Source organism: Mesocricetus auratus, unplaced genomic scaffold, assembly GCF_017639785.1.
Source record: "Mesocricetus auratus isolate SY011 unplaced genomic scaffold, BCM_Maur_2.0 Super-Scaffold_100006, whole genome shotgun sequence".
Lineage (NCBI taxonomy): Eukaryota > Metazoa > Chordata > Mammalia > Rodentia > Cricetidae > Mesocricetus > Mesocricetus auratus.
This window is the reverse complement of record NW_024429190.1, coordinates 19,068,157-19,082,893: the sequence shown is the minus strand read 5'-3', so window position 1 is coordinate 19,082,893 and position 14,737 is coordinate 19,068,157. Positions and strand designations below refer to the sequence as shown.

Below are 14,737 nucleotides of genomic sequence, written 5' to 3'. Positions count from 1 at the left end.
CTACTGGGTTGGTAACTGGGGCCCTGGCTGAAAGAGAGGTGAGAGAAATGGATGGTTAGTTCGGGGTAGAGGATAAATTAATCTAGTAATAAATAAATCTGGAATACAGCTCACTGAGAACAGCAATGGAATAAGCTGCAGAGTTAAAGCAGATGTGGGGTGTGGCTGCCTATGGTGGCGGTCAAATGCTGGAGCACTACTGCAATGAAAACTAACATGAGTGATGCTGTGATCTGCATGTGACCCCACCCAGTTCTCTCTACTCCTTTGTCTGTCTCTCTGATTCCTGTGTATCATGAGGTGAGTTTCTTTATCCTCCCATGCGCTCCAAGAAATGATGCTCATTCTCACTATGAGCTCAGAAACAATGAGATCAAGTGACAATAGCCTGAAAGCTTTGGAACCTTGAGCCTCCTCTTAATTTGTGTCTCTCAGAAATTTTCACCATAACAGAAGCTAACACACTTGCACATGTCCCTTTGTCCTTCCTTCTTCCATGATAGGATATAAAAAGAAACCCCTGGACAGGTGCAAGCCCTCAGCCTGGAACCTTCCTGACTTTGGAAGCATGAGCTAAATTGTGTTCATTGCAAATAAATATCTCAGGTGTCCCTGACAGACACAAAATCAACATCCATGGGTAACAACAATCATGTTTGTTGGTGTTTTCTACATGATGTCCTAAGTCTATAACTCTGCTCCTTCCTAAACAAAATAAGCAAAACACCATAATTTCAGGAATCAAGGTGATCATAGACTCTGACCTGTACTAAGCAACCTATGGCACATGCCATCTGAAGGCAATCTTTAGCAGGCAAAGGTCACTTGAAAGAATAGAATCATCATTCTCTTGCATTTCCAAAAACCCCACGCAGATGTGCTGCTGCACATGTGGCTGATAAAGCCACCTAGAAATGGCTAAGGCATTGTCAAGCTTTGCTGGCCTCAATGGCAGTTTCCCAATCTCTACCTCTCTCTCTGTTTCTCTGTGTCTCTTCCTCCCTCCCTCCCTCCAACCTCTCTTTCTTCCTCCTCAAGCCAGGCCATCATTTATCTGTAAGTATCTCAGACACACTGCACTCTATTCCAAATCCGAAACTTCCACCAAATCATCCCTCTGCCCCAAAGCTATTCCTTCCTATTCAGCTAAAATGAGAATTCTTCAGAAAAATCCCTTCACAGTGGTTGGACCTTGGTGAGCTCTCCTCATACCCCTCATCTCCCATACCGGGCATCTTTTCATCCACAGCCGCTTCCATCTGACTGCTCACCCTTCTTCAGATCTCCTGGTACCACTGCCTCCCATCCTCGCTGACACCCCGCACTGACACACTTCTTTAATTTGAACTACTCATAGGTAAGAGTAGGCAAAGCTCCATCCTAATGCTCAGGACCATGGAATTGGTTACGTTAGGGACATATAATCCTGGATTATCCTGGTGGGTCTGAAGCAATCACCTGCATGTAAAGGGAGAAAATAGGAGAAGCAAGTGGTCCACAAAAGGGAAGGTAATGTGACAGCATGAGCAGAAATAAAGGTGACTTGCTCTGAAGATGGATGAAGGGATCCCAATTTAAGGAACATAGCAACCTCTGGGAGCTGGCAAAGCTGAGAAGCAGAGCTCTCAGAGAGCCTCCTAGGGATCACAGTCCTGCAGGCACATTGGTTTAAGGACAATGAGGGTTTGTTGAACATCTGAGGCGCAGAGATGTGGAAAACTGTGACAAATACTTACACCAACACTAGAAGGTGACAGTGTGCTTCTGAGCATCCTTGTGAGGTCCAGCATGGCTGTTTCTCCATGAAGTGTTGCAGCCTTCCCAAGCAAGGGATGCGACCTTGTCTTCTCACCTTGAAGCTATAAATCCATGCAACAAAGTAGCCTCAAAAAGGATGTTTTTACTTTTTTTAATTAAATGAATTAAGTCCACAAAACTGACTGTTAGAGACTGTTAAACTTTTTAATATTTTTATTTTGAGTGTTGTGAGGCAATGTTACATGCTTAGAGACAAGTGCACATACATCATCAGTAGGCACCATGCTGGATTTCAAAAGCTACACTTAGCTCAAAAGAGGCATGAGTGCTTCTAGAGAGGCCCTCATGCCGGCTTCCCTGCACTGCTCACACCCCAGGGTTGCTACTCCAGCAAATGCCACCACGGGAGACTTCTTTCCAAATAATTTCATGCATGGGCCAAATGGCTAAAGACACATATAAAGAATGGGGGGTGGTGAGAGGTCCCACCCCAACTGAGAGGCATCTAACAAGTGGGCATTGCAAGAGGAAAAAACAGGTTTTTTTCCAGCTGTGTGGCCTGGGCAGGTTGCTCATACTCTTTTGTCTGCACGTGTGTGTGTGTGTGTGTGTGTGTGTGTGTGTGTGTGTGTGTGTGTCACTAATTAGTTATGAAAAACTGGTTATGAAAAGCATGTTCAGGAGAAAGGAGAAGAGTAAGAAGAGGAGAGACATGAGAACATGGAGGAGAAAAATGTGGAAGAGAAGGAGAGGAAGTGAAGTTGAGAGGAGGATGGGGAGGCAGGAAGAGTTGAGGAAGAGTGGGGTAAATATAATCTAAATGTGTTGTATTCTTGGGTGAGAGATCACAAGACTTAAAGAAAAACATCAAAGAGTGAAAAAGAAAGGTCTTTGCACTTTCTTCCCACTGAGAGGCAACCATGGCAAGCAGTGAATTGAAAACCTTCCTGGGATGCATTTTACCTACATCATCCCCTATGTACCTTTTGTTATCCAACATTTTCCCAGAGAAGGGTGGTTTAGGAATAAGTTCTTGCTTTGGATTTCTATGCTAAGCTAGCAAGCCAAGGCTGAGCTTTTGGGAGCCAACACAAGCAAGCGCAATTCTCATGACAATCTCCTGGCTATTCCCCTCCCCAATTCACTGGTTCTAAGAAATCACAAAGGGAATTCTAGCATGGCTGAGAGCAAGCAGCTTTTGAAAGCAGCATATGAGTACTATCTCTTTGGCCTTCTAGAGGACACCTAACTGCCAAAATCTGCCTTCAGTTGGAAACCCGAAAACATGGGGTCTGTGATTCATTGGCAGGGAGCTTGTGCATCAGTGTCAGATTTCTGCTTGCTAGAAAAGGCCAGATGTAAATGAGAGCCTCCTTGGGACTACAGACATACTAATTCCATCATGCCATTTCAGCTGAATCCAGACATAACCAAGGCAGAACAATTCTGTGGCCTCGCTATGGGGAACACAAGCACCCCTTCCTCTTCTCAGGGACACTTCCAAGCTGTGTTCACTAGCTCTCATTTCTGTGCTCAAGAAGGCAGTGAAGGGTATGGGACAAAACACATTTGGAAGCAGAAATAAGAGCAAATTATCTATATCCTTTAAAGGTCTGGTGACCTTAGAACAGGTTTGGAAATCTTATAATGTGGATGCAGGAAGGAAAATGTTGCCCCACCTACAGGTGGTCAATATTAAGCTTAAGAATTCAACGCATGAAAAGTGCTGTGGCACAAAAAAATAAAATTAAATTAAAAAAAGGTGGGCTATTAACCTCCAAGAATTCCCCACTGGAAATTCAGAAGTCAAAACTCACCTCCTTCTATCAGCAAGCTTTTCTAGTTCTATACACATTATTATGACCTCTGCTGCCCTGGAAGCAAACAGGCTGCTTTGACCTCTTCTTTCACAAGACTCTGACACTTAATTGCTAAGTTCCCAGATTTCTTCTTGCAAAATCTTTGTCAGCAGTTACTCAGCTCTTCCCCTGGTGGAAGCAAATCTCCCCCTATGTCATGGTCAAATCATAGTCACCCTCTATGAGCTCTGAGAATATTGGTCAATATCCAGAGACGTTATGGTTATCAAAACTTGGTTGTCGTCCCTACTTGGGCATCCTAATTAGCTTTGTCAATTCAAGCCAGCCTAGTAGAATCATCTGAGAAGGAAGCCTGAATTGAGAAATTGCCTAAATCAGCTTGGTCTGTGGGCATGTCTGTAGGCAACTCTCCTGATTATTAATTTGATGTAGGAAAACCCAGCCCATGGCTGGTGACACCATTTACTAAGCACGTGGTCCTGGGCTGGATAAAAAGTTTAGTGAAGCTTGAGTCTGTGAGCTGGCCAGCAAGCATTGTTCATCTGTGGTTTCTGCTTCAAGCTTGGACTTGAGTTCCTGTCCTGACTTCCCTCGGTGATGGATTGTAAACTGTAAATTGAATTAAACCCTACCACCACTTAAGTTGTTTTGGGTCAGAGTGTTTTATCATAACAGAAAGCAAACTAAAACATGGGGAGTTTAGATGCTGCTAAATATCCTATGGCAAATACCCTTGCAGCAACAGTGCATTGTCTGACTTCAATAGCAATGTGGTCAAAGTTGAAGACTTCTGAGCTATTCTGAAGTTTTTAACTCTTGTATTCGCCACCCAGCTCTGGATGAGGTTTCTATCAATACCATTTTGTTTTGTGATCACCATTTCCTAGAAATCCAAGCTCCAAACTGTAAGCTGACCCTGCTTCCCTGTAGGGAAGGAAAATCATGCTCCCAAACTTAATTTTGTTGAGCAATAAATATGTTCCAAGAGTTGTTAATGAGCATTAAGTTGTTCTGTAAGGGCAAAGACTCTACATGCAAATACATATTTAGTTCCCATTGGCAATCTCTTAAGAGAAAAGAAATACCTCAGATCCAATAGTCTTAGGTATTTCTTGGGTATTTAACAAGTTTATCTCCTGTCCACTGATATATATATATATATTTGAGAGAGACAGAGAGAGAGAGAGTTTTAATATTGGTGCGCATATATGCATGTATGCGTGGCAGGGGATACACCTAAATGTATATAAGCTTATGGAAGCAAGACCACCTCAAGTATCACTATTAATCAGGCAGGGCAATCCTTGACCTACAGTAGACTAAGCTAGTTGGCCAGTGAGTCCCAGGGGTCCAATTCCCCTGTCCCTACTTTCCCAGAGCTAAGACTGTAAGTGTTAATCTCTGCCATTTGCCCTTTGTTTTGTATTTACTGTTTGGCTCCAGACAATTTGTTTCAGTAATTTTCACTTTACCTTTTCTATTATAAAAGTTCTTCTAATTCCAGTTACAAACCCACTCCAGGAGTTGTGATAATTACCCAGCATGCTGTATTCATTCATTATGGCTGTTGTTTGGACTCACCACAGAGCTGGAGAGGGTTGTTTTGTTTTACCTTTTTTTTCTCAAAAGTTTGTAGAGTAAAAGCTCAAAGTCAAAGTTTCTACAGTCCTGGTTCCTTCTGAGGTCTCTCTCCCTAGATTATGATCGGTTGTCTTATTTCTTGTGAGGCTGTATACATCCAAATGTCTGGACCCCAACCTCCTCTTTTCCTAACAGTTTGTTCATATTGGATGGTCTACTCAGACCTCATTTACCTTAATTACCTCTTTAAAGGTTCTTTCTTCAAATACAGTCAAATATAAAGCACTGGGGATAGGAGTGTGAATTTGTCATTTTTCCCTAAGATGTTTCCAATAACATAATGGAAACTGGCGGGGGGGGGGGGGTGGAGTGACTTCATGGATGTCAATGAAGCAGTCATAGGATGCAGAATATTCTAGCAAAGAGGAACAAAGCTAGGTAATGGAACTGTCTTGAGCCAAGCCCATGTTTATGGGATCTGGAAGTGAGAACTAGCTGTCAGCAGCACGCCCATAGCAGGGGCTTTCCATCCTGTCTTTCTTAAGTAGTTCTTTGTGGTCCATCACAGCCTCCACCATGTTTGCCTGCTACCAGATTGATAAAAGAGTGAACTGCTTGAATTCTGTTCTGGGACAGAATACATGTGCAGAGTCTTGCAAGCCTCCACAGATGACCGTTTTACTCCAAGACACTGTGTGTCTGAACATTCCATTTCCAGCAACAAGAAACAATTCAATAAATAAAGTGCCTATTTAAAGGTCCTAGACTTCTCAGTCTCCACTGACACTATGTCCCCTTTTCTCTATGTACCCACAGAGTGACCTGTGCAACAGTGTCTTGCTGAGCCCTTTGGGAGCTGCAAAATATAAAGCCCACAAAAGACACTCCCAGACCTAATTCAGAACCTATATGGTAAAAAGGGCCTTTGAGGTGGTTCTTGTTCCGTCAAACATTGAGAGCCATTGGAATAAATTAATCTGGGCAACAAATTACCCTCTCTGAGCCTGATTTTCCTTATCTCTAAAAGAATGCAATTCCAACTAAAAGACTCCTAAATCCTTTCAAGTCCTAAAGTGCCATGACAATTCTGAGTATAGTCTGGTCATTTTGGCTCTCACAGAACAGGCATTAAACTTTCAGCCTCATCCTCTGTGAACACTCTGCTTCCTGAAGACTTGACTTCCATCTGTAATCGGCAATTAAAGTCATGGTTGGAAGGACACTACTGATAGTCTAAATGCAAAAGGCATTCCTGCTAATGTGTCAGCTCTGTACCTTGAGGGTAAAGTGCTTGAAAAGTGCAATGTGCAAATGTGCTAGCCCAACACTTATTGGAGCTAAGGAAGTGATTTGGGTGAGGCCAGCAATTTTACCATCCAGTGATTTGACCTGACAAAGGACCGATGGCTCCTGTTTAGCTGTCATAATTTATGGTAGTGCTTCATTTACACCCAGCCATCAGCAAGATGGTGATGGCTGAAGAGAGAGAAAGATCTAGGGTGAGGAGAAGATGGAGGCTTTGAGCTTGAAAACTAAATTATCAACCATTCTCTCTATATGCATCATTTGAAGCCCCAGGGTCCATTCTAAATTTAAAATTCCCAAATGATTAACAATTCAGAGTACTATATGAAAGGTTAAGTAGTAGAGGTTGAGATTCTTAAAAATTCAAGTGAAAATTTACCATCAAAAGACATTGTTACTTCATAAAGATCACAAGGACAATATTACAAAGCTGATAAAATACACAGAAATTATTTTAATAATAATAGTATAGATAATAATGATATCAATAAAAGTGATTATAGCATATCTGTGTGGAGCATTTTTCAAATTATATAGTTCATTAGTCTTTAAAGCAGAAATATGAGGAGGTTCCATTATCATGCCTATTAAACAGACAATTGAAACTTGAGTTAAAAGATGCTTCCAGTGTTATGAAGCTAAAATAATGACCACCAATGTCTATTCTATACCATCTTCTACTTCTTACTATGACAAACTTTACATCTGTGTATACATGTATGGACTTATAAAACATATATTAAGAATTGACATCCCCATTTTATACATGAGAAGATACTAAATACCTGCTCAGATTTGTTCAAATTAATAGACATGTAGAAATAAGATTGACCTACCTGACTAATAAGTCCTGTCTCTGTCCATGATGCTCTTCAGTTCTCAGTACTTACACTGTGCTAGACAATTCCTCCACGATGAAAACTGCAAAACACTCACAAAGGAGTGCCCAATGTGGACACCAAGTTTTCTGTTGAGGTGACTGGACATAGGTTCACTTAATTCATGATGCCAGACTCTCCAATTTTGAAGGAGTAAACCTACACAAAGCAATGTAATTCAGACAAAGATTATTTACTGAAAGATTAGCATGCCAAATAGTGACTCAACCCTCAGAAACATCTTCAGTACTTTATATGTCCATTTCATGGGTAAAAATCCTTGTTTGAAAGACAGGCAATGATAGGAGAGACTTCTAGCTACAGGGACCACTGAGAACTCACTATTTGTTCACAATGACACTTTTAAGCTTCTAGGATGACCACCTATGTTGTCTCCCTGAAGGTTTGGCTTTCTTTAAAAGAAGACTTCTCTCTGCTCGGATGCTAAAAAGGCCAGACAAGCTGGGGACTTATCACTACTATCCTACTGTCCTTACCTAATGCCTGGAAGGAGCTGAATGACTAATTCTCCCAGTCTCTCACCTTATTTCATGACAATATAACTCTAAAAATTGTTTCACACTTTCCCAGAATATATCATCTGAAGATGTTGCCTTAGTTAGGGTTTCTATTGCTGTGAAGAGACACCATGGCCATGGCAATTCTTATAAAAGAAAACATTTAATGGGGTGGCTTACAGTTCAGAGGTTTAGGCCATTATTATCATGGTGGGACATTGTGGCATGCAGGCAGACACGGTACTGGAGCTGAGATTCCTACATCTTGATTGGCAGGCAACAGGAAGTGAACTAAGACACTGAGAATGGCTTGAGTATATATGAGATCTCAAAGTCCACATCCACAGTGACACACTTGCTCCAACAGGATCCAGCAAAGTCACATCTCCTATTAGTGCCACTCCCTTTGGGGGCCATTTTTTTCAAACTGTCACAGATGCCATCATCCACACCACCGTGGCATTGTGATTAAAATTTTCTCAGTATTGCTCTACTTATTAGGTTCCTTCTAAAACCTTTCTCACATTCTTCCACCTCACATGTTTTTTCCTGGAGTCACTATCAAATGAATTCTGTATTTGAAACTTTAAATTGGGTTTTCCTCAAAGCAAAATTTAAGACCAGAAAGACAACCCTTTCAAGTTCACATTCAAAAGCCAAAACCAAGCACTAGACCAAGGTTTAGGGATATAACAGTAAAGAAGACATGTAGTACCCTTCATCTCATAGAGTCATTGAAAAAGCTAATTGTCAAAGATACAAAAGCATCCTAAAGGGATCTGGGAGTAATGTCCCATGCATTTTGATACTGAAAGAGCAGGTGAGGCTGAAGGGAGTGTTGCATACAAAAGAATAAATCAGAAAGGAACCACATGGCACATTAAACAAAAAGAAAGTCAGTGTGGCTACAGTAGGGCACAGAGTGGCAGCAAAAGTGCAACGAGGAATGGGAAGTAGGCAGGGGCCAGGTCTAGGAGAGAGGTATGGCAAGAACTTGTAATTCAGCCTCAGGGAACCGAAAGTCTGTTGTTTAACAATGGAGTAGGAAAGTCTTTCCACCTAATTTCTGGTTATTGGATAAGAACAGCAAGAACTACAGTTGAAAGACCATCTAAGATAGCTATGACTTCTAGTTCAACACAGCACGGTATACTTCTCTTCCTTTTTGTGACTGCTGTCACTTGAGGGTTGTGTTCAACAGAACATGATATGAAACCTTTGGAATGGAAGTTTAGCAAGACAAAAATAGCTATTTTTATTGATGACAGAATATCTTAAGGGGCAACAATTTGTGAGGTTTCATGGTCCTAGGGAAATTCAGTTCACTGCGGTAGAAATGCAAGATGAAGTCATGCAAAGTGGAGGCCTCTTGTATCACAGCAGCCTAGAAAACAGAGAAGCTAGAATTTGAGACTGGACTATGACTTTCAGAAATCCACACCTAGTGATCAACTCTACCAAATAGGCCTCACCTCCAAAAGGATTCACAGCCTCCCAAAACAGTACTACAAGTCTCTAACACATGAGCCTTTGGGGGCACTTTGAGCTCAAACTGAAGCAGATGTATATCCTCCTCACAAGAGGAGGTTCAAAGGTGGGTGTATTGGTCATAGTTGTTTGACAGTTCAGAGCTGTTACATACGAAGTCCCTGTGGCTATCATGATGTTGTATGCATGGTTATATATGCTCCAATCTCAGATCCAAACCATTGTATATGCTGTACATTCCACAGAAATGAATACGGAAGTGAATGCAAAGAAAAATATACTAGCCAGTTTGTTTACTTAAGATTTGTGCAGTGACTTCTTCTATACAATTGTCCTAAAATGTGCTACATGGCCAGCCTCAATTACCAGGGAAAATGGGAAATGCAATTCTAACTGGGAAGACTGCCACCAAACAAATACATGAAACTCCATTTGGAAGGGGCAAAGGGAAGATGGATTTTGGGGAAGCAATTAGCAGACTCCACCAAAGCCACAAAAAACAAAAAAGATCAGATGAAAAAGCAGAACAATCAACTAGAGCAAGAGAAAACTCATTACAAGGATGAACATTTTAACGTTCCCTCCATTTCCAGGGCATTTGTACTTTTCAAAGTGCATTTTTGTGAATTCAATTCCCCTGTTTAATATACTTAATAAAATAGTAGAGCATAAAGATTTGACGTTTCACTGAGCAGAAATAACCTAAGAAAGGCTGAACACATGATAAATAGGAAAGGCAAAGAAAACAATGTCTGGTTGAGTCGAAAGTTGCTTCTTTTCCTTTTTATGGGTGTTATTTCCCCTTTATAATTGGATTGGATTCCTGGAGAAGGTGCAGCTGCACACCATTTAGAGAATAATCTAAAGGTCCTCCAGTGTGGTGTAGAGAAAGGGATTAGGGCTCAGACCCAGTCTAATTGTTCAATGCTCATGACAAATGAGCACGTTCCCTGTCCTCTGAGTGCCAGTCTCCCCCTTTGTAAAGCTGACAAAGCCTACAGCTCTCCTAGGATCATGAGATAAACCCTGATCTGATATGTACTGGTTGGATGCTTCTGTGTTCTTTGACATATTCTGCTTCTACTTAGAATGAAAGACACTAAAGAGTGTTAAGGGAACAGACTTGCATGGGAGTAAGCGATGAATTTTTCCTCAACTATATGGGTCAGGTAGCCTCAAGGCAAAATGAGGTGAGCTTTCAGGGTGAGGCAAAGGAATTCACACTGCACTTACCTGCACTAGGCCTCCAGGATCACGGTGGAAACTTAAAGAACTCTCTCCTGCTGTGGTGCCTTCTCTGCAGAAGATGCCAGGCCAAGTGAACAGATGTGAAAGGGCAGTGGGACAGGCTTGAGAACGAGGCCCCTGGGCTTTATTTTCCCTTAAGATGGTGCATTTGATGCATGGAGTTTAGGGTAACATAGTTTCCACAGTAACACAACTCCTGAGGAGCAAATCTTAGGGGGTCCTGAGAAAACCCACTTCCTCCCATGCCTTCTGTCTTCTGCCTTGTTCTATGAATCCCAGGCATTTGCTCTGTATAACTGTGCTCTTCCAACTTCTAACCAAAAGCCAGCCAGCAGATCATGGGATAAAATTAACCGGCCCAGCCCCCTGACTGAGCACCACTAAACCACTCGATTGCTGAAAAGAAACCAAAAGGTTCATTCACTAAAGTTTCTGAGGCTGAGACGGCTCTCCTGAAAAGGCATGGAATTCTACCAGTGCCTGCCAAACACCAAGTTCACACCACACTTTAAGCTTACTGATGGAGAATGATAGAGCCTCCAGTGAGCTCAGTGAAGACCCCAGTGTAGGTTAAGAGAGAATATGTCACCAGCACGAAGAGTCCCTGCAGTCCTTAGTAGGAATCATTTTGGTTGGGTTGAGTTGAGTTTGAGCTGACCTAAGTCCAGTTGAGTTGGGTTTGTTTGGTTTGGTTAGTAAAATAAGAAACAGAATAAAGCACAGTGAGGGACTGAGAGAGTCTATAGCATAATGTAACCAGAGCAGGAAGCTTCATCACTAGAAATCCGTTTTTAGAAAGAACACTAAGGTACCTCAAGAATTTAGAACTAATGGATGAGACAGCTGATTCTAATCTACAGGGAGCAGATGAGGAAGGATTTTGACCATCAGTAAACTGTCTTAAGAGTAATATTATTAATTAATTAATTAATTAATTAACAGTTGACAGCTCAGTATAGTAGATGAGAGACAAAATTAGGGTACACTGAGACATGGAAGATGAGCCAAGAGTTAACATGAGATTAAATTTTGCCACTGAAAACTGTTTCCTGGACAGTAATGATAGAGTCGAGAATGAGAATGGAGCCTCTTATCCCAGGAGCAAGTGCTGACCCACCTCAGATATTGCTTTTATTAATATTTTACTTCAACTTTACAGATGGAAAAGGCAAGGCTTTTTCCAAGGGAAAGCTCAAGACTCCCTGGAAACAATTCTAGACAATTCTATCAGGTGGAATGAAATGTGGAAATTAGGCAAGTTTTGATCACAGACATCAGCAATTCCTGCAGGTTGACGAGTGACTTGAATGTTCTTGATAAAAGATTTCCTGCACATACTGAGATGTGCTTGAAGATGTAGCCAGGCCATGCATTCAATCTAAAATTGCGAGAACCTAGAAGACTGATTCTAGAGCAAAGCCGTTTACTTCGTCCCCCTCCAAGTCACTATAAGAGTGACTTCTCATTTCAGCTACAGCCTGAATCAGATATTTGGAGTGTATCGGTAATATTTTCTAGGAAATGTGGCCATTTCCTAACATTGGTATTCATTTCTTTGAGCGCCTGGCTTATTTTTGTATATTAATTTAAATCCACTTCTAATTTTAATTAGAGTGGGATTTAATAGTGTTGAGTCTTTTCTACTTACTTTTTTTCCCTTCTAAAAATGAATGTTAACTTCAGCAATCCAGGTTTTAAAGTATCTGTATTTATTCTGGGACTTAACAACGATGAGTGGGGATTAATATTTGGTTGGGGAATATAGGATCACATTCACTGTGCCTTTGGAAATTAATTAAAAATGTTTTAAGATTTTTTAATGGGCTACTTAGTTAAATCACCCTGAAATAATGAACTGGTATAAGTTGAGCTTAGCATCAGGCTTAGGTATCTGAGTGTTTTGCAATGCCTGGCTTAATCTCAATTTAGTACCCATTAACACATTCCTCCCCATCCTATTTCTTCTCTCACCGTGTGTTTGACCTGCCCTCTGCCCCTGCCTCTCCCTCCCTCCGTCTCTCTGTCTCTCTCTGTGTCTCTGTCTCTGTCTCTTTGTCTCTCTCTCTCTCTGTCTCTCCCTCTCTCTCTCCCTCATTTCTGGAATGAGTGTACCATGCTGTGCACGTGAAGGTCAGAGAACAACCTTGTGTGTCAGCCCTTACCTTCCACCTTGACACAAGGTCTTGCTCTTCTTCACTGATGCCTGTGTCAAGCTGGCCCTCCAGCTAGCTTCCAGGAAATTTCCTGTCTCCACCTCCCATACTTAGGGTGGACGCTGAAGGATAAAAGACACTTGTACTGCTGTGTCCATCTTTTAAGTGTCTTCTAGGGACCCCAACTCAAATCCTCAAGCTTACGAACAAGCACTGTACCCACTGACCATTTCCATACCGCCATTTCACTTTAACTGCATTTTCTAGCTCCTGCTTTTCTTCATAGCATACTAGTTTGTGTCTATTTGTGTTTTTTAAAAAGATTTTGACTTGTAATTAACAAGGAGTCTTTGAGTATGTCTATGAGGCAGTACGATGCTCCAGTACATGTATTCACTGTTCAATAACCATATCAGAGTAGTTTAAGCATCTGTACTTATTGGTTTCTTTCATCTCCTATCACTTCTGCTTTGACCCAGCCCCTTTTCCACAATTCCTGTACCTGAAATATTCCAAAGTGTTTCTCAGATCGGAATATTTTAGGTGGTATTTACATATCTCTCCTTCAAGCCTTCCTATCCTTTCTATAACTGCATCTGCATTTATAGTAAGAAACCACAGTGTGTTTAAACATCTGCCTCCTTTCCTATTCTATCACACTTCAGTGTTTGCATCTGTGTTCCACCCACCAGTCTTATGGTAGGGCTTAAAACTAATAAATACTCAGGAACCTAAACTAATTCCATCTCCTGCTTCTCTTGGGTTGACATGATCTAACAACACAAAGAAAATTGGATTGTTTTTAAACATGCCAAACAAATCATACATTCAGTTTGTCAACAGAATGAGTTGAGTTTTGTTCAGTCATGTATTGAAATTTTTCTTACACTTATTAAACCCCAAGTGAAGGCAATGTCAAAAAGGCAGAAACTCAATAGTTTAGAATTCACAATTTCCCATTTTAAGGAATACCACTGGTACTGGGAACTGAAGTGTAATAACAAAGTGTGGTTTGATTAAACTATTGTTCTATACAGGGAGCTTTTTCTCCCTACACTGAGAGTTTTTCTAGTTTTCCTTTCTACTGTTAAGGAAACAAGAGACTGTACCTGTTAAAGGTCAGGTCCTCCTCTCAGCCCACTAAGCTTCTGACTGTCCTTGGAATCAACCTGTGATGTACAACAAGGATGGCATGTAGTTAGAGACAGAAAATGGGAGCTAGACTCAGAAACTGTCACCTAAAGGACCTTTTCTTTTAAGCCAGGAATTTACAAGCATACCTGAAGTTTACTTCCAATAGCAAATTCTCCAGAGAACCCTCATAAATATTTTTGGAAACCTAGGATTTTATTAAACATGTCAAAAATAATTCTCTACATCTGAAAGCATCCTATTTCCCCTATTCTACCTATTGTCTTACACATAATTTGAAGTGTCACATAGAGGTAAGGGTCATTGGCCAGCAGCTTTCCAGTCCAAGGCTGGGTTCCCTTATATGGAATGAGACGGTTTGAATGAGAACAGCCCTCATGGGCTCATATATTTGAATGATTGATCCCCAATTAGTGGAACTGTTTAGGAAAGACTTGGAAGTATGGCCTTGTTGAAGGTCACTGGAGGTGGGCTTTCAGGTTCAAAAGATTTGCACCATTCTCAATGTGCTCTCTCTTACCTCCTACTTATGGATCAAGATGCAGTCCCTCAATTGTACCAGCTACCATGGGTTTTCTCTGCCATTATGGAATCTAACCCTCTGAAACTAAGTCAAAATTGGACACTTTCTTTCATAAGTTGCTTTAGTCATAGTGTTTTTTCATAGCAATAGAAAAGTAACTAAGACATGGGGAATCTAATCTTATGTCAGCCTGTCTCAGGCATATTGAACAATACCTTCTCAGAGAGAGAAATTAGTGTGGCAGGCCCCTCCTCCTCACCAGTCCTCTTCTTGCCTCCTTTGAAAAGGAATAAAAGTGAATTCACATCTAAGC

General features: G+C 41.2%; 1 long non-coding RNA gene across 2 annotated transcripts in view; it reads right to left on the bottom strand.

The window, feature by feature from the left end:
• Nucleotides 1-1,594: 1,594 nt before the first annotated feature.
• The window catches only part of LOC121140802, a 95,317-nt gene continuing 82,174 nt past the window's right edge, over nt 1,595-14,737 (bottom strand). For both annotated transcript variants that reach the window (XR_005877721.1, XR_005877720.1), the window contains 4 exons: nt 14,640-14,701; nt 13,859-13,918; nt 7,301-7,501; nt 1,595-1,859 (listed from right to left, as the gene is read on the bottom strand). This is a non-coding gene — a long non-coding RNA (uncharacterized LOC121140802). The remainder of the gene's footprint in view (nt 1,860-7,300; nt 7,502-13,858; nt 13,919-14,639; nt 14,702-14,737) is intronic.